The sequence below is a fragment of the Lolium rigidum genome, unplaced genomic scaffold, assembly GCF_022539505.1.
Source record: "Lolium rigidum isolate FL_2022 unplaced genomic scaffold, APGP_CSIRO_Lrig_0.1 contig_34097_1, whole genome shotgun sequence".
In the NCBI taxonomy this organism is placed as follows: Eukaryota; Viridiplantae; Streptophyta; class Magnoliopsida; order Poales; family Poaceae; genus Lolium; species Lolium rigidum.
This window is the reverse complement of record NW_025900257.1, coordinates 102654-123798: the sequence shown is the minus strand read 5'-3', so window position 1 is coordinate 123798 and position 21145 is coordinate 102654. Positions and strand designations below refer to the sequence as shown.

Genomic DNA, 21145 nt, shown 5'->3' with positions numbered 1-21145 from the left:
CTGCTGTTATTTTACTATTCCTACTGCTATAAAACTGTTACTACTGATAAACTCTTGCGAGCAAGTCCACGTTTCCAGGTGCGGCTGAATTGACAACCATTAAGGCTTACAAGTATTCTTTGTCTCCCTTGTGTCGAATCAATAAATTGGGTAATACTTCCCTCGAAGACTGTTGCGATCCCCTATACTTGTGGGTCATCAGGTTCGCTGTTAAGGCTTACAAGTATTCTTTGTCTCCCCTTGTGTCGAATCAATAAATTGGGTAATACTTCCCTCGAAGACTGTTGCGATCCCCTATACTTGTGGGTCATCAGGTTCCACCCTAGCCGCCGCTTCCATCTCACCGTTTCTGTCATCTCTCGCCGAGAAGACCGGTCCCTGCCTCCTTTGCTTGCCGCACTTGCGATAGGAGGGGTGGGGACTTTGGACCTACGCTCGGCATTCTAGTAAGTTAAAAGTTAGAGATTGGCCAAGTAGCATCGACTCTATGGTGGCTATATATGGCGGTGTTATGAAAAACAAGAATAAGGTATACCCACCTCCACGTCCACCTTGTCGGCGGCGATCTCGCCAGTGGCATTGAGGACGGTGGGGGATAGTCTGCTTGCTACTCCTATGGAGTGTTCAATATATTTCAATACACACATGTTAGAATTTTTTTTTCAAAAGATTGGATCAATTCAAAGGGTTCAATGGTGACGATTTTAGCTTTGCGACGCTAGTTCTTAGGGGCATGTGCACGAAGCCTTCCTGATGCAGCCCGACCTACGGTCTTCGCTTCATCATGTACATCAACGACAAGAACCACACTCAAGGCCGGCATGGAAGAGAAGAAGGAAGAAGAGTGCCCAAGGTCGCCAAGAAGATACGGCGCATGAAGCACGACTGCTAGGCCGGATTATCTGCCCCACTAAGGTCGGACAATCTGCCCCCCTGCGCGTCCAAGTCAACTCGAGCCAAGGCCCATGTACCCGCTTGCTTCCCTAAACTACCCCTCCTTAGTGGCTCCCTATATATAGTTCCCCCTTCTCACCTAAGAACCCTAGATATAACTTGAGTGAGAACTTGGCTTATGCCTCCATCATCCCTTTGGGATTAGGGAAACCCCCTCCTTAGATTACCAAATCTATTGTACAAGTCACTCCTCATATGATGGATCTTTCATACTAGTGACTCTACTTTGGTCTCTCACTCGTGTGACTCTATCGATCGTATACCGGTCTTTCTTTCAGGGATTCAACCTCGTGTCTTTCCCTCGAGAGATTCTATCGGGATAGTGGTTCGGGCTATCAGGAGTAAACTGAAATTGTATCGGGTTAGTGTGTGTTTGCGTGTGTTCATCGTGTTCTTCGCCGTGTTCTTTGGGTTCATCCCTTTCCCCCTCATGTTCTTGGTCAATTCGTGAGATCGGGCAACCCACGTGGCCTTAGGCCCCGTCACTTTCCGGCTATAATCAACAATGGTGGGCCGCCTCCCGTAGCAAAGCGACGACATTGGCGCGTCGGCGGCTCGCTTCAGCGGCGATAGTGACCATGTGAATGCCAAGAACCTCAATATAATTTTATTATTTCTTGTAAACTTTTATAATCTATACCTAATAATAAAGGAAGTAACGTTTCCGTGGTTTGGTCCGTCGAAAGACGCTTTCGTCCATCATCGAAGACGTCTTCTTATGTCGCACCTTCCTTCGAATTTTCGTCCGTCGGGCGTCGCGCTATGAGACACCGCGAGACCCTCGAGTAGAGTCCAACCCGGACATGTCCAATCTAATTGCAGAGTAAGTATGTCCCAGCTTTCGTTGAAGAAAACAACTCCAGGCCGATTTTGTTTGAGCTTTCCTAGCTGACTAGCGCCCACGCCCGGTTCCCTATATATGTATAACCCGAGGGAACACGTCAGATCCAGATTGACAAAAATCGGGCACGGCGAAAACTACCGTATAGCTAGCTGCCCTAAGCCATGATGATTCATGATCGATCGACAAGCAAAGGAGGGCCTGATCTTCGTCGACGATCTCTTACAGGCCTGATCTTTTGAATAATCCGGCACCACTTCCAAACCGGCGCCCCACATGCCGCCTCCCCCGCGATTCCGCCTCTCACGGGCGGCCTCCCACGCGATTTCGCCATTCATCGGTGGCCTTCTTTGCTCCTTGGTGACGCGACATCGGCAGCACGAGCAACAACTGCAGCGGCATCACATATCGTTGGGCGCCCGATGCAAGCGCAGACCTTGCCATGGCGCCACAGACGGGAGAGCTGGATTCCATGGTGTGATCGGCCTCGGACAACCGTCTCCAGAACAAAGAACTACCAGACGCCGCTCTAAACGCCGGCGCATTGCGCCGGCGTGGAAGACTGGATGCCCGTCCATGCCGTTATAGTGTACTTAGCCAACATGGCAGGCAGCAAAATCAGGGCGATGGTGCCTGGCCACGCTAGGTTTGTTCTCCCGTCGCCGTCCTTGCGTCCCAACAGGCAACAAGTGCAGGTGATCGAAATCGTTGCTGTGGGAAGAATAATACATAAGTGCACGAGGAAGCTGAAGAACAAATAGACTTGGTTGGGGATAAAACTGAATCCGAACAGCATTTGCGAGTTTGGGACCAGGACATTACGATCACTTGGAAGAAAATTAAAGTCTTGCTCAATTTTAATAGACTAGCAGAGAAGGAAATTTCATCTATTTCGAGATAAAAATCAAGCGACAAGCATAAAAAAAAAAGGTGGGACGTTCTCCCATGGCTGTTATCTTGTGGCTAATCCATTGGTTGGCCTGCTCGAGCAAATGGCAGAGAAGGAGACCTATGCTCGCAGTACACCAGCGACCGAAGGAAGCTTCTGGAAGGAATTAATTTAGAGTTCACCATATTAATACAAACCAAACACAATATAAATAGACATATAAAGAAAAATCCTATGCTATGTTGGATGAGAAAATGCCAAAGTAAGGCTACGATTATGGTGCTACCTAGATTGTCCAGAAAAATTTCAGTTCTGTGGACATTTTTTGTACTAAAATTCAGAACCGTGTAACAGCTAATTTTTTTTGGATTCATATCTTAATAAAATTTAAGGGCACTGTTCAACATTATTACAAGTCTACTGTATTACCGTATTCATAATATTTTTGAATATATTGTGTTCATTATAAATAGGAGATAAGGCCGGTGATGGTGATAAAAAGAGAAGTGTCAATGCAGATGGATGCTTTGAGTGTTTGAGTATTCGTTTCTTCCGGTGCAACGCACGGGCACTTTTGCTAGTAAATACAGATTTTTCTCGCGAAAAATAGCAAGTTTCATTGTTTTGAAGGGCTGTTTTGAATGCCTTTGGGTGCATCCTTCGCCATTGGTCTGCACAGTATCCGAACTCACCAAACGGGCAATATTTCGTGCTTGCGGGCGATATTCGGAGCGGGCCGGATGGCCTCACCTGGTGTGGAGTCGTGCCCGTGATAATATTTTGAACGCTATAGTTGCTACTAATCACGTGGCCGACCGCGTGCGGAGTCGTGCTAATATTTTGTCTTTCACCGGCACAAAGTATCTGGATTCAGCATCTCTGTACCTCTATACATAGCACCTCACAGCTCTCCTGGAAAGTCCACGCGCTTCTCTGCTCTCTTTGCTGGCCTCCAGATTCAGATTTCAGAAACTAGTGATCGATCTGAAGTTCGATCCGGCACCATCGATCTGAAGCTCGACCCGCCCGCGTGAACGGTGAACCCTGTATCAGGTACCAATTTTTCTGTGTTGATGTTGTTGCAAATGCTCTCTTTCTATGATGCATGATCGCTAGCTAGCTAGATTTGTTCGCAGCCCGCAAGTAGATACGTACTGGTAACCCATCGATCTGACTGATGCATGTGAGTATGCGACTGCTATCTTGCTGGTATACTAGTTGTGCTCGGGGTTTAGTAGTCTAAGGATCTCTTATCTCTGGTTTGCAAGACGGCAGGAGTGAGTGGTATTGCAAGCGTACATGAGCGGTATAGAGGTAGCAACAGCATCCGCTATCCATTTCAACCTACAAAGTCGTATTCGCCGGAGATGTGCGATCTGGGAGGCCGGAGCTTTCTGCTGCCGGCAGCGCAGATGAACTGGATAGGGATAGGATCATAGGAAGGGGAGTCAAGTCTGTTAGTCAGGAAGAGGTAAAAAAAAAAGTGAATCATGCGGTATAAAATCTGCTGACGAAATCGAAAATCTGCAGTACTATTTGCTCGTTCAGGAAATAATAGCTACTTCTACCAGTTTACCTAGTATATTTGCAGAATACAAGACTGATTCTTGTCCAATGATTTTATTTTTACTGATTATTTGATATTTCCTTTTCAGCTAGTTGCCTAGTTCTAGCTGTCTCCTGAATAGCCTTTCAGAGAATGCTAATTAACCCGGAATCTTGTGAGTGCAGGGCAATGCTTGGGAATGGGATGGTCGCCGTAAACATGTTCAATGAAACGCTCGATATTCTTGAGAACAAATACAATGAAGAGGTCGGTTGCTTAATGAAGACGAAGCACAAGAATTTAGTGTGTTTTCTGGGTTCTCGGACAAGAGGAATAATTGTAGACTACGAGGGTAAGTTTGTTATGACAGATATCTTTCAGTATATCTACCTAATCAGAGTCTTGATAAGTATACATGTCTATGTGGCCTGAAACATGTATTTACATTTTTACTTTCATGATCAAATAATGATAAGGTCAAGCACCCCGAAAATCATCCTAGGCTTCTTAATGTGTCTTATATACACTACTATCTAGAGAAGGATTTTGGATATAAACCTTCTTTCTTCTGATTTTGTTACAGGAGCATCTTCTATACTTGTATGGAGAAAGTGTCATGAAGTAATCAAGAGAATTTGTGAGGGTTTATATCATCTGCATGTGAAGCATCGTAATGTCCACTTGAATCTGAAACCAGCGAACATATTGTTGGATGATAATATGGTACCAAAAATCGCTAACTTTGGACTACATTTCAAGTCAGACATATACAGCTTGGGTGTTATAATCATAAAGATACTACCATGTGAGAAGGGATATCGCGATGTTGAGGAACAACAACCTATATGACTACATTATTTCACATTATATCATTCCTTCTTTAAACATTGTGTAATGTTATTTTGTTTCAAGAGCACGCAAGAGCCAGCACATCGATACTGACCAGGAATCTTGTGACTACAGGGGTTGCCTGATTGGTTGTCTAATGAAGGCGAAGCACAAAAACATAGTACGATTTCTGGGATATTGTGCTGACACACAAGAGACAATTGAAGTCCGTTATGGCTTTTATACTAAAGAGGTTGCTCTGTTTCGAGTATCTACCTAAAGGAAGCCTTGATAAGTATATTATTGGTATATCTTCACGTGAATCGGCATATTTTCCACTTAGACCGTACACCAGCAAAACATACTGTTAGATGAGAATATGGTACCAAAAATTACTGATTTTGGTCTCTCAAGATGCTTTGATGAAAAGTAAAGCCGGACTTATACTTGAAATTCGAAAGGAACCTTGTAAGCTATTAATGAATCCGAGCAATTTAAATGTTTTCTTATTCTTTGTGTAAGAATTGCATTGATTTTATTTACCAATAATGTAAATTTGCATGCAGTGGATATATGCACTCAAGTGTATCAGTGGAGAAATTTCATTCAGTTTGTACATATATATAGTTTGGGCGTTACAATTAGAAGATAATAACAGGAAAGAAGGGGCAGCACGTTGTTGCAGATGTAAGAATAATCTATATGACTAGATCACTGTACATTGTATTATTTCTTCATTAGACATTGCACAATTTTATTCTTTCTCAAAAACACGCAATTTTTGTTGCTTTGCGTAGTAGTATCATTCACTATGGGAATGGCGCGCTGCGCCGACGGCCGTGGCGTACGCCGACGGCCAAATGTCGGGGCCGTCGGCGTACGTCCGTTCCAGGGCAGCGGCCCAACGAGCCCCTCGGCGTAGTCATACCCTCGGCGTAGAGCATCATACGCCGACGGCCACCCTCGGCGTACAAACGGCCGTCGGCGTAGTGCCTGCGTCTACTGCACAGTCGCTCCGCATGTGACAGCCCGGTTACGGCGTCAGCGAGGCGCCGAGGGTGCCCCTCGGCATAGTGCATGACCTACCTATGCCGACGGCCACCCTCGGCTTAGTTTTTTTTCTATTTTCTTCTCTCTCCTTTACTTTATATTATGTTTATATTTATTTATGTAGTAGTATGAGTTATGTAAAAATGGTTCTTTTTTAATGGGAAAAATGGTAGATGCCATATGTAGCTAGGTCTCACGAGTGACGCACTTCGCAGACGGGTCGACTGGAGCCAGTCAACATCTTCTATCGATGTACATATCTCCTCCAAAAAGGAAAAAAGTCCATTGCTAACCCTAACCCTAACCCTAGGGGTAGATTTGCATGGTCCCCGCCGTAGGGTTTATTTTTTATTTTTTCCTCTCTTATATTACTTTATATTATGTTTGTATTATTTATTTACTAGTATGAATTATGTAAAAAATGGTTCTATTTTTTAAGAATTGGTAGATGGCATATGTAGGTCCCACGAGTGATGCTCTTCGCAGACGGGTCAACCGGAGCCACTAGGCCCAACATTTGCTATCGATGTACATATGGGTAAATGTGCGGGGTCCCCGCCCTACGGTTTCCCTAACCCTAACTCTAACCCTAGCTCTAACCCTAACCCTAACTCTAACCCTAACCCTAACCCTAGGGTTTCCACATACATTGCTAACCCTAACTCTAACCCTAACCCTAACCCTAGGGGTAGATCTACGGGGTCCCCGCCCTAGGGTTTCCCAAGATACAGATCATCGGAGCGTCAGAATTGTTGGAAAACTTGCATCTGCCCCTAACATATATGTACAAGTGTGATGTAAGGTTTGGCTAACCTTGCATGTACCCGGCGTTGACGATTTCCGCATACATGGGCTAGCACTTGGTAAAATCCAGGATCTGTATGTGGAAACTCCCGCCACGGCTCAAACAGAGCCTATTTTATGGTAAAGTATGCCCAACCTATGGTTTCCATGTACATATGTCCTAAACAAACCAAAGCAAGTAAAAAAAGCCCATTGGTAAACCCTCACACGGAGAAAGCTATAGGCGTAGATCTGCGGGGTCCCCGCCCTAGGGTTTTTCAAGATACAGATCATCGGAGCGTCGGAATCGCTGGAAAACTTGCATATGCCCATAACATATGTGTACAAGTGTGATGTAAGGTTTGGCTAACCTTGGATGTACCCGTTGTTGACGATTTCCGCATACATGGGCTAACACTTGGTAAAATCCAGGATCTGTATGTGCAAACTCCCGCCACGGCTCAAATGGAGCCTACTTTTTGGTAAAGTATGCCCAACCTATGGTTTCCATGTACATATGTCCTAAATAAACCAAAACAAGTAAAAAATTACATTGGTAAACTCTCGCACGGAGAAAGCTATAGGGGTAGATCTGCGGGGTCCCCGCCCTAGGGTTTCCCAAGATACAGATCACCGGAGCGTTAGAATTGTTGGAAAACTTGCATCTGCCCCTAACATATATGTAAATGTGTGATGTAAGGTTTGGCTAACCTTGCATGTACTCGGCGTTGACGATTTCCGCATACATGGGCTAGCACTTGGTAAAATCCAGGATATGTATGTGGAAACTCCCGCCACGGCTCAAACGGAGCCTATTTTATGGTAAAGTATGCTCAACCTATGGTTTCCATGTACATATGTACTAAACAAAGCAAAACAAGTAAAAAAGTCCATTGGTAAACCCTCGCATGGAGAAAGCTATAGGGGTAGATCATGGCGGGAAAACTTGGCGGGAGAGAATGGGCGGGAAAGGGTGGGCGGGAAAACTTGGCAGGAGAGAATGAGCGGGAAAGGGTGGGCGGGAAAACTTGGCGGGAAATCATGGCGGGAAAAAAGGGCGGGAGAGAAGCAGCGGGAAAGGGTGGGCGAGAAAAAAGGGTGGGAGAGAAGTAGCAGGGCGGGAGTGAACCGGAGAGAAACTTGGGATCATATGGGATGATCCTTGTTTACACATGTACCTATGACCTAACCAAGCTCAAATGGATGCATATACCCACCGGGGGACCCCCGATGGGATGCAGTCAAAGGGGTAGACCGCGCGGTTGATACGTCTCCGACGTATCGATAATTTCTTATGTTCCATGCTACTTTATTGATGATACCTACATGTTTTATACATATTATATGTCATATTTATGCGTTTTCCGGAAATAACCTATTGACGAGATGCCGAAGTGCCAGTTCTTGTTTTCTGCTGTTTTTGGTTTCAGAAATCCTAGTAACGAAATATTCTCGGAATTGGACGAAATCAACGCCCAGGTTCCTATTTTCACCGGAAGCTTCCAGAGCACCCGAGAAGGACCGCGAGGGGGCCACGGAGCCCACAACACATGGCCCTGGCGCGGCCAAGGGGGGGCTCGCGCCCCCCTATTGTGTCGTCGCCCCGTCAGCCCTCCGACTCCGCCTCTTCGCCTATTTAAAGGTCCCTGACCTAAAACCCGAGACGAATAAGCCACGGTACGAGAAAAGTTCCAGAGCCGCCGCCATCGCGAAGCCAAGATCTGGGGGACAGGAGTCTCTGTTCTTGCACGCCGCCGGGACGGGAAGTGCCCCGGAAGGCTCCTCCATCGACACCGCTGCCATCTCCACCGCCATCTTCATCACCGCTCGCTGCTCCCATGAGGAGGGAGTAGTTCTCCATCGAGGCTCGGGGCTGTACCGGTAGCTATGTGGTTCATCTCTCTCCTATGTGCTTCAATACAATAATATCATGAGCTGCCTTACATGATTGAGATTCATATGATGATGCTTGTAATCTAGATGTCATTATGCTAGTCAAGTGGGTTTTACTTATGTGATCTCCGGAGACTCCTTGTCCCACGTGTGTAAAGGTGACAGTGTGTGCACCGTGTGGGTTTCTTAGGCTATATTTCACGAATACTTATTCACCGTTATGAATGGCGTAGTGAAGTGCTTATTTATATCTCTTTATGATTGCAATGTGTTTTGTATCACAATTTATCTATGTGCTACTCTAGTGATGTTATTAAAGTACTTTTATTCCTCCCGCACGGTGTAATGGTGACAAGTGTGTGCATTCGTGTTAGTACTTGGCGTAGGCTATGATTATGATCTCTTGTAGATTATGAAGTTAACTATTGCTATGATGGTATTGATGTGATCTATTCCTCCTACATGGTGTGAAGGTGACAAGTGTGCATGCTATGTTAGTACTTGGTTTAGTCGTGTCGATCTTTCATGCACTCTAAGGTTATTTAAATATGAACATTGAATTGTGGAGCTTGTTAACTCCGGCATTGAGGGTTCGTGTAATCCTACGCAATGTGTTCATCATCCAACAAGAGAGTGTAGAGTATGCATTTATCTATTCCGTTATGTGATCAATGTTGAGAGTGTCCACTAGTGAAAGTCTAATCCCTAGGCCTTGTTCCTAAATACTGCTATCATCGCTTGTTACTTGTTTTACTGAATTACTACTGCTGCGTTACTATCGCTTGTTTACTTCCTACAATATTACTACCATCAATCGCACGCCAGCAAGCTATTTTCACGGCGCCGTACTACTCGCTCATATTCATTCATACCACTTGTATTTCACTATCTCTTCGCCGAACTAGTGCACCTATTAGGTGTGTTGGGGACACAAGAGACTTCTTGCTTTGTGGTTGCGGGGTTGCATGAGAGGGATATCTTTGACCTCTTCCTCCCCGAGTTCGATAAACCTTGGGTGATCCACTTAAGGGAAAACTTGCTGCTGTTCTACAAACCTCTCGCTCTTGGAGGCCCAACACTGTCTACAAGAATAGAAGCACCCGTAGATATCAAGCTATTTTCTACGGCGCCGTTGTCGGGAGGAAAGGTAAAAGGTACTCACACTCCGGATCTCGGCTACTAAGCTATTTTCCGGCGCCGTTGTAAGTACTCGAAGCTATTTCCTTTAGACTCTGCAATTGCGACATTTGGTTTCTTGTTTACACTAGTTAGGCATAATGGACAACAATGACCTTCTTATTCTATTTCCTGATTTAAGACATGGATGGTTTGATGCGAAAATTAAAAAACCCATGGAACATATTAATATGAATGCTTTGAACACTATTGTTGCTAATGCTATGGAAAATTCTAAGCTTGGGGAAGCTGGCTTTGATGAGCATGATATTTTTAGTCCCCCAAGCATTGAGGAGAAAATTTACCTTGATGATACTATGCCTCCTATATTTGATGATGAGAATAATAATGATAGCTACTTTGTTGAATTTGCTCCCACTACAACTAATAAAATTGATTATGCCTATGTGGGGAGTAATAATTTTATGCATGAGACTCATGATAAGAATGCTTTATGTGATAGTTATATTGTTGAGTTTGCTCATGTTGCTACTGAAAGTTATTATGAGAGAGGAAAATATGGTTGTAAAAATTTTCATGTTACTAAAACACCTCTCTATGTGCTGAAATTTTTGAAGCTACACTTGTTTTATCTTCCTATGCTTGTTACTTTGCTCTTCATTACTTGTTTATTTACAAGATTCCTATGCATAGGAAGCATGTTAGACTTAAATGTGTTTTGAATTTGCCTCTTGATGCTCTCTTTTGCTTCAACTTCTATTTCTTGCGAGTGCATCAATAAAACTGCTGAGCCCATCTTAATGGCTATAAAGAAAGAACTTCTTGGGAGATAACCCATGTGTTTATTTTACTACAGCAATTTTTGTTTTTTTGAGTCTTGGAAGTTGTTTACTACTGTAGCAACCTCTCCTTATCATGTTTTTGTGCCAAGTAAAGTTTCTATGTTAAAGTTGATGTTATATTTGGGATCGCTGCGTAGAAACAGCATTGTCTGTCCGTCACGAATTCTGGCACAAGTCTCTGTAGAAAATTCGAAAAAATCTGCCAATTTTCGAGCGTGATCCTCAGATATGTACGCAACTTTCATTAGTTTTGAGTTTTTCCATTTGAGCAAGTCTGGTGCCATTTTAAAATTCGTCTTTACGAACTGTTCGTTTTTGACAGATTCTGCCTTTTATTTCGCATTGCCGTATTTGCTATGTTGGATGAATTTCTTTGATCCATTAATGTCCAGTAGCTTTGTGCAATGTCCAGAAGTGTTAAGAATGATTGGGTCACCTCTGAATATGTGAATTATTAATTGTGCACTAACCCTCTAATGAGTTTGCTTGAAGTTTGGTGTGAAGAAAGTTTTCAAGGGTCAAGAGAGGAGTATCATATACTATGATCAAGAGGAGTGAAAGCTCTAAGCTTGGGGATGCCCCCGTGGTTCATCCCTGCATATTTTAAGAAGACTCAAGCATCTAAGCTTGGGGATGCTCAAGGCATCCCCTTCTTCATCGACAACTTATCAGGTTTCTTCTCTTGAAACTATATTTTTATTTGGTCACATCTTATGTATTTTACTTGGAGCGTCTGTGTGCTTTTATTTTTGTTTTGTTATTTTCATTCTCTGAATAAGTTCATCCTTGTGTGGGAGAGAGACACGCTCCGCTAGTTCATATGAACACATGTGTTCTTAGCTTTTAATGTTCAAGGGCGAAAGTTGATCGCTTCACTTGTTGTTATATGGTTGGAAACGGAAAATGCTACATGTAGTAATTGGTATAATGTCTTGGATAATGTGATACTTGGCAATTGTTGTGCTCATGTTTAAGCTCTTGCATCATATACTTTGCACCCATTAATGAAGAAATACATAGAGCTTGCTAAAATTTGGTTTGCATATTTGGTCTCTCTAAGGTCTAGATAATTTCTAGTATTGAGTTTTGAACAACAAGGAAGACGGTGTAGAGTATTATAATGTTTACAATATGTCTTTTATGTGAGTTTTGCTGCACCGGTTCATCCTTGAGTTTGCTTCAAATAACCTTGCTATCCTAAACCTTCTATCGAGAGGGAATACTTCTCATGCATCCAAAATCCTTGAGCCAACCACTATGCCATTTGTGTCCACCATACCTACCTACTACATGGTATTTCTCCGCCATTCCAAAGTAAATTGCTTGAGTGCTACCTTTAAAATTCCATCATTCACCTTTGCAATATATAGCTCATGGGACAAAATATCCTTAAAAACTATCGTAGTATTGAACATGTACTTATGCATTTTATCTCTTATTAAGTTGCTTGTTGTGCGATAACCATGCTTCTGGGGACGCCATCAACTACTCTTTGTTGAATATCATGTGAGTTGCTATGCATGTCCGTCTTGTCTGAAGTAAGAGAGATCTACCACCTTAATGGTTGGAGCATGCATATTGTTAGAGAAGAACATTGGGCCGCTAACTAAAGCCATGAATCATGGTGGAAGTTTCAGTTTGGACATATATCCTCAATCTCATATGAGAATAATAATTGTTGCTACATGCTTATGCATTAAAGAGGAGTCCATTATCTGTTGTCCATGTTGTCCCGGTATGGATGTCTAAGTTGAGAATAATCAAAAGCGAGAAATCCAAAATGCGAGCTTTCTCCTTAGACCTTTGTACAGTGCGGCATGGAGGTACCCCTTTGTGACACTTGGTTGAAACATGTGTATTGCGAAGATCCGGTAGTCCAAGCTAAGTAGGACAAGTTGCGGGCACTATTAGTATACTATGCATGAGGCTTGCAACTTGTAAGATATAATTTACATAACTCATATGCTTTATTACTACCGTTGACAAAATTGTTTCATGTTTTCAAAATAAAAGCTCTAGCACAAATACAGCAATCGATGCTTTCCTCTTTGAAGGACCATTCTTTTACTTTTATGTTGAGTCAGTTTACCTATCTCTCTCCACCTCAAGAAGCAAACACTTGTGTGAACTGTGCATTGATTCCTACATACTTGCATATTGCACTTGTTATATTACTTTACATTGACAATATCCATGAGATATACATGTTATAAGTTGAAAGCAACCGCTGAAACTTAATCTTCCTTTGAGTTGCTTCAATACATCTACTTTGAATTATTGCTTTACGAGTTAACTCCTATGCAAGACTTATTGATGCTTGTCTTGAAAGTGCTATTCATGAAAAGTCATTGCTTTATGATTCAGTTGTTTACTCATGTCATTACCATTGTTTTGATCGCTGCATTCATTACATATGTTTACAATATGATCAAGTTTATGACGGCATGTCACTTCAGAAATTATCTTTGTTATCGTTTTACCTGCTCGGGACGAGCAGAACTAAGCTTGGGGATGCTGATACGTCTCCGACGTATCGATAATTTCTTATGTTCCATGCTACTTTATTGATGATACCTACATGTTTTATACATATTATATGTCATATTTATGCGTTTTCCGGAACTAACCTATTGACGAGATGCCGAAGTGCCAGTTCCTGTTTTCTGCTGTTTTTGGTTTCGAAATCCTAGTAACGAAATATTCTCGGAATTGGACGAAATCAACGCCCGGGTTCCTATTTTCACCGGAAGCTTCCGAGCACCCGAGAAGGACCAGAGGGCGGCCACAGGCCCACCACACATGGCCCTGGCGCGGCCAAGGGGGGGCCCGCGCCCCCCTATTGTGTCGTTGCCCCGTCAGCCCTCCGACTCCGCCTCTTCGCCTATTTAAAGGTCCCTGACCTAAAACCCGAGACGAATAAGCCACGGTACGAGAAAAGTTCCAGAGCCGCCGCCATCGCGAAGCCAAGATCTGGGGGACAGGAGTCTCTGTTCCGGCACGCCGCCGGGACGGGGAAGTGCCCCCGGAAGGCTCCTCCATCGACACCGCTGCCATCTCCACCGCCATCTTCATCACCGCTGCTTCTCCCATGAGGAGGGTGTAGTTCTCCATCGAGGCTCGGGGCTGTACCGGTAGCTATGTGGTTCATCTCTCTCCTATGTGCTTCAATACAATAATCTCATGAGCTGCCTTACATGATTGAGATTCATATGATGATGCTTGTAATGTAGATGTCATTATGCTAGTCAAGTGGGTTTTACTTATGTGATCTCCGGAGACTCCTTGTCCCACGTGTGTAAAGGTGACAGTGTGTGCACCGTGTGGGTTTCTTAGGCTATATTTCACAGAATACTTATTCACTGTTATGAATGGCGTAGTGAAGTGCTTATTTATATCTCTTTATGATTGCAATGTGTTTTGTATCACAATTTATCTATGTGCTATTCTAGTGATGTTATTAAAGTAGTTTTATTCCTCCTGCACGGTGTAATGGTGACAGTGTGTGCATCCGTGTTAGTACTTGGTGTAGGCTATGATTATGATCTCTTGTAGATTATGAAGTTAACTATTGCTATGATGGTATTGATGTGATCTATTCCTCCTACATGGTGTGAAGGTGACAGTGTGCATGCTATGTTAGTACTTGGTTTAGTCGTGTCGATCTTTCATGCACTCTAAGGTTATTTAAATATGAACATTGAATTGTGGAGCTTGTTAACTCCGGCATTGAGGGTTCGTGTAATCCTACGCAATGTGTTCATCATCCAACAAGAGAGTGTAGAGTATGCATTTATCTATTTTGTTATGTGATCAATGTTGAGAGTGTCCACTAGTGAAAGTCTAATCCCTAGGCCTTGTTCCTAAATATCGCTATCGTCGCTTGTTACTATTTTACTCGAATTACTACTGCTTGCGTTACTACGCTTGTTTACTTCCTACAATATTACTACCATCAACTGCACGCCGTAAAGCTATTTTATGGCGCCGTACTCACTGCTCATATTCATTCATACCACTTGTATTTCACTATCTCTTCGCCGAACTAGTGCACCTATTAGGTGTGTTGGGGACACAAGAGACTTCTTGCTTTGTGGTTGCAGGGGTTGCATGAGAGGGATATCTTTGACCTCTTCCTCCCTGAGTTCGATAAACCTTGGGTGATCCACTTAAGGGAAAACTTGCTGCTGTTCTACAAACCTCTGCTCTTGGAGGCCCAACACTGTCTACAAGAATAGAAGCACCCGTAGACATCAGCGGTCAACAGAACTAGGGTTTCGTCAGAAATCGAGCATCAAATCTAGGGAATGGCCCCAAAACTTGTGTGTGTCCACATGGCATGCACAAAAGTGATTTGAGATGGTTTTATATCCAAGGCTACCTCCCAGGTGTGTCCGGCTTCTCGGACAGGGGGTTCCTACACTTAGGCAGATTCTGCATGTATAGGGGGGAACTCCCTCGGAGGTGAACCGGAGAGAAACTTGGAATCATTTGAACTGGGGCGACACTTTCCTTCGCTCAATAAATGGAGGGAAAAATGTTTTTAGGTCTAGGACGCGTCATTTTATGTGCTAAATGTTTTCCGTTTCGCGCGTTGGCGGACGGGTGCACGCGCTTGCCCGGTACGGCCATACCGCATGTCCCGGCGGCCCCGTTTTGCACAGTTGGCAAAGTAAACGGAGCCAAAAATTCGAGCGGAGCCGCGTGGCGTCATTTTATGTGTCCTAGTAACCACTGCAAAATACGGAACTGGGATACGGCAATTATCTTGAAAACCCCTTCGCGAATAGGGCTATCACGTCCGGAGTTCTATGGCTTTTAGGGGAAATGAGTAGGAAATGGCCCGTTTCACCACATAGTTTGTCGGAACGAGGCCATATTTGGCACGTGCGTGGGCCTTAGGATGGGAAGCAAGGCCCCGGTCGCGGATTTCCAATCCGAACCACGGGCGACGGGTTTTCTATTTTCGGGGTGCCGGAAGGGCTTTTTTTGTGAAGGAGCTACATGGTGCGCATTTTAGTATTGCGCGGGACCTCCGCGCAGCAGTAGGATACCTCCTACGCACCACCTATCACATGCCATATGCGCGCGGTAGCCATCTGGTAATCCCTCCCGCTTCTCGCGGTGTCCCGCCGAATCCGCTGGAAACTGACCGGATTTGAACTGGGGCGACACTTTCCTTCGCTCAATAAATGGAGGGAAAAATGTTTTTAGGTCTAGGACGCGTCATTTTATCTGCTAAATGTTTTCCGTTTCGCGTGTTGGCGGACGGGTGCACGCACGCGCCCGGTACGGCCATACTGCATGTCCCGACGGCCCTGTTTTGCACAGTTGGCAAAGTAAACGGAGCCAAAAATTCGAGCGGAGCCGCGTGGCGTCATTTTATGTGTCCTAGTAACCACTGCAAAAGACGGAACTGGAATACGGCAATTATCTTGAAAATCCCTTCACGAATAGGGCTATCACGTCCGGAGTTCTATGGCTTTTAGGGGAAATGAGTAGGAAACGACCCGTTTCACCACATAGTTTGTCGGAACAAGGCCATATTTGGCACGTGCGTGGGCCTTAGGATGGGAAGCAAGGCCCCGGTCGCGGATTTCCAATCCGAACTACGGGCGACGGGTTTTCCATTTTCGGGGTGCCGGAAGGGCTTTTTTTGTGAAGGAGCTACATGGTGCGCATTTTAGTATTGCGCGGGACCTCCGCGCAGCGGTAGGATACCTCCTACGCACCACCTATCACATGCCATATGCGCGCGGTAGCCATCTGGTAATCCCTCCCGCTTCCTGCGGTGTCCCGCCGAATCCGGTGGAAACTGACCGGATTTGAACTGGGGCGAGACTTTCCTTCGCTCAATAAATGGAGGGGAAAATGTTTTTAGGTCTAGGACGCGTCATTTTATGTGCTAAATGTTTTCTGTTTCGCGCGTTGGCGGACGGGTGCACGCGCGCGCCCGGTACGGCCATACCGCATGTCCCGGCGGCCCCGTTTTGCACAGTTGGCAAAGTAAACAGAGCCAAAAGATTCGAGCGGAGGCGCGTGGCATCATTTTATGTGTCCTAGTAACCACTGCAAAAGACGGAACTGGGATACGGCAATTATCTTGAAAACCCCTTCACGAATAGGGCTATCACGTCCGGAGTTCTATGACTTTTAGGGGAAATGAGTAGGAAACGGCCCGTTTCACCACATAGTTTGTCGGAACGAGGCCATATTTGGCACGTGCGTGGGCCTTAGGATGGGAAGCAAGGCCCCGGTCGCGGATTTCCAATCCGAACCACAGGCGACGGGTTTTCCATTTTCGGGGTGCCGGAAGGGCTTTTTTTGTGAAGGAGAGTATTGCGCGGGACCTCCGCGCAGTGGTAGGATACCTCCTACGCACCACCTATCACATGCCATATGTGCGCGGTAGCCATCTGGTAATCCCTCCCGCTTCCTGCGGTGTCCCGCCGAATCCGCTGGAAACTGACCGGATTTGAACTGGGGACTGGGGCAACACTTTCCTTCACTCAATAAATGGAGGGAAAAATGTTTTTAGGTCTAGGACGCGTCATTTTATGTGCTAAATGTTTTCTGTTTCGCGCGTTGGCGGACAGGTGCACGCGCGCCCGGTACGGCCATACCGCATGTCCCGGTGGCCCCGTTTTGCACAGTTGGCAAAGTAAACGGAGCCAAAAATTCGTGCGGAGCCGCGTGGCGTCATTTTATGTGTCCTATTAACCACTGCAAAAGACGGAACTAGGATACGGCAATTATCTTGAAAACCCCTTCACGAATAGGGCTATCACGTCCGGAGTTCTATGGCTTTTAGGGGAAATGAGTAGGAAACGGCCCGTTTCACCACATAGTTTGTCGGAACGAGGCCATATTTGGCACGTGCGTGATAGACTCCGGAGGAGGAGGGGCGGCCGAAGCAACTGAAGCTTCGTGGGGAAGCGAGAGTCCCCGACGAGAGGAATGAGCCTAAGACCCATGAGGCGAAGCTCCTTATTATTCCTTCTGGCCCTGAGTAAGTGTACTAATTTGTCAATTTCAAACATGTTCTTTCATTTTGGTCATATAGAGACACACCATGTACTAATGTTTGATTTTCATGTGCAGCAATTGGAGATTTCCTCCGGGGGGCAAGGGGCGCCTGCCTAGCAGCATGATTGGAGCTTTGCTTAGGAAGTTCTGGTCGGGCAAGTACTATCCCCTCGGCACGGTCCCCGTTGGCGAGAAGAAGCTAGCCCTTACTTGGGTGGACTATGAGAGTGCCCCTGGCGTAGGCTTCCCGACGGCTGCTGAGGTCGTGATGAGAAAGTTTTGGGTAAGACATATTTTCTCGAGCTTCGTTCATATTTGATGACCCCAATGTGCTAACTCATGACTCTCACAATTGTTTTTTTTGCATTATTGAAGTGTTTTTATCGTGTGGCGACCGAGTTTGAGGAGACGGCGGCGATGACTTTGCGGGCGACTTGTGAGAGGTTGACACCGCAGGTGTGGTACAACCAAAGGATCACGTCCGCTGGTCACTTCTGGGCACAGAAAGGCGAGAGGGTCAACAAGGCGGACATTGTCGGTCACCGTGCTAAGGCCGAGTACGTGATGACGGTGGAGGACTACATGTCGGTGAGTAAAATGTCAATGAGATTCTACATTGCTACTAAGTTGCAATTGCATTATATTGAGTTGAGTATTGCATTTTCAGGTTATCCCCGAGTGGGCCGAGCGGCATGCTGATGCATGGGAGGAGTTGGTTAGGACGAGGTGGCTCAAGCTGGACGAGGACTTTGCAGCCGTGGCGAGGCGAAACGCGGAGAACCGAGGTGACGGTGGCACACACTGCGGGGGAAACCTCAGCTACGAGCGCTACAAGGGGAAGATGGTATGTATACATTTTATTTTCCGTCAGGTTCAAAGTTGATACTCACAACATTTCCTTTCTCGATGCAGAGGGCCGAGTTAGGACCCGAGGAGGAGATTTTCGACGTCGAGGTATACAACAGGATGCGGCTTAAGAGGCCCGATCTCTCGCAGCCTCAGCTCTCGCTCCCTGAGTACTTCGGCACCTACGCCGAGGACCGCGAGAACTACTGCGCGATGGTGAGGCATCGTCACCCGGAGGTGGATGACCCCATGAGCGCGGAGATCGACGAGGAGTCATTGGTCCTTTCGTCCGGAGGGTTGCCGCATGGCCGTCTCAAGATGCTTAACAAGTCCGTCAAGCATACCCTCACCACGACCTTCACGCGTCTCAAGGCGGGCCTCACCAAGGATAGCCCCCCTCTCCCGCCTCGTCGCCGGCCTCAGGTACCTGCATACGATGTAAGTTTCCCTCATTTCCATCCCCTTTCCGACTTTCGTTCATACATTGCTAAGTGCTAACGAGATATGAATTTGTGAAATTGTAGCCTGACTTCGAGGCGGCCTACGTGGTCGCTCATCAAGAATATCAGGTGGCCTTCAACCGGCAGCAGCAGCAGTTGCAGGAGTACATGGCATATGTACATGTAAGTTCCAACCTTTCTTTTCGCAAATGATGACAAGTCCCGCTTTCTCCTAGTTTGATGCTTCATTTCTACAAAGACTGACATGTAAACTATCTTGCAGGCGTCGATGGTGGCCAATCAAACTGGACAGACAGTGGATTTAGGGCCGATTCCTCCCTTTCCGGGGCCGGCGCCAAACATGCCATCGAAGGAAAATTTCGCTGCGGAGTACTATGGGAGAACAGCGGTAAGTTCTTCGCCAAACCGAATACTACGACTTTCCTTTGCCTCGCAAGTTGCTAACATCTCGGGAACATGTGTGTAGGGAACGGGATGTTCCGCAAACCAGGGTGGTGGGAGGGAGATCACACCGGTTCATCATGGTGGTCCTTCTCCCGGTGCTACTCCCGATTCTTCTCCTGGTACTTCTCCCGGTCCTTCTCCCGGTGGTTCTTCCGCAGCTTCTACTGCAGCGCATCGGCCCGGGCCGGTGTTTAGCGGCGACGAGCTCCTCTAGTTGTCCCATGTATCTTATCGAAACTATGGCACCATGTATGCACACTATGGCACTATGACACTATGTATGCACACTATGGCACTATTGACACTATGTATGCACTTGATGTTATGTGTATTTGCACTTCATGCGTGTGAATTTTATGTGAATTATATGTGCTTTTATATCCTGCGAAATCTGGAAAACGTGCGAAACAGCAAAAATCGAAAAAATGTGCCAAATGGCTGCGGCTACGCCGACGGCATTCCCCTCGGGGTAGCGCCAGATATGCCCAGGAACCGCCACGCGTCCAAAAAAAAGTGCCAAATGGCTGCGGCTACGCCGACGACATTCCCCTCGGGGTAGCGGCAGGTATGCCCAGGGCGCGCCACGCGTCCAAAATGGACCAAATGGCACGGGGCTACACCGACGGTGAGCCCCTCGGCGTATCGTGCGCCATGGTCGCCCAGGTCGCGCCACCTGTGGACGTACGCCGACGGTGTGTCCCTCGGCGTATCGAGCGCCAGGGTCGCCCAGGTCGCGCCACGCATCCACGTACGCCGACGGTGCGGCCCTCGGCGTATCGAGCGCCAGGGTCGCCCAGGTCGCGCCACGCGTCCACGTACGCCGACGGTGCGGCCCTCGGCGTAGCCATAACGGCCGTCACCTTGACGGTGCCGGTTAGCGAGCTGCGCCGACGGCCAGTACGCCGACGGGTGGGGCTAGCCGTCGGCCCTCTCCGTGTACGCCGACGGGCGGCGCTACGTCGAGGGCCACGTGGCCTCTGCCGAGGCCCACCTTCCCCGTGGAGCTACGCCGAGGGCCCCCGTCGGCGTAGCATACGCCGAGGGTGAGTCGTTGCTACGCCGAGGGCCGTAGGCCGTCGGCATCTTGCCGGATTCCTGTAGTGATTCTTGTAAGCTCATTCAGTAGGGCAATGCACAAATTGCTACAAAAGAATATGAAAACATTTTGGCATGAGGTGAAAGGTAATCCCTCTATTCCAAAAAATTGTGCATATGGATGTTGTCCAAAATCAGACTTTCTAGCTTTGAATTTTTTATGAAAAAAATCATTTATAATACCAATTCAGTACCATTACATCAGCTTGAAACAATATTATATTACAGATGTTGATATTTTAAAAAGTTGAGCAAAAATTTACAAAGTTTGACTTAGGAAATAGTAATCTGCATGATATATGGATATATATTTTGGAATAGAGGGAGTAGCACTCGTATGTGTAAAAAGAGCTAAGGTTATAAGGCCATGTACTAGGTGGGTTCGAACCAATGAAAAATGTGTCAGGTCTAGAGTTCGCCTCTGTTTCTCTGCAATGTGGAATCGCTTTAGTTAAGGCCCATTCTGACAACATGCATGTACCTTTCTCTGCATGTAAAGCAGGGTATTTCTTC

General features: G+C 46.1%; 1 long non-coding RNA gene across 1 annotated transcript; it reads left to right on the top strand.

Annotated features, from left to right (window-relative positions):
- Window positions 1-3594: 3594 nt before the first annotated feature.
- LOC124681108 lies at window positions 3595-5649 on the top strand. The gene is made up of 4 exons (XR_006995728.1): window positions 3595-3737; window positions 4416-4582; window positions 4814-5035; window positions 5194-5649. It is a non-coding gene; the product is annotated as an uncharacterized LOC124681108 (long non-coding RNA).
- Window positions 5650-21145: the final 15496 nt, after the last annotated feature.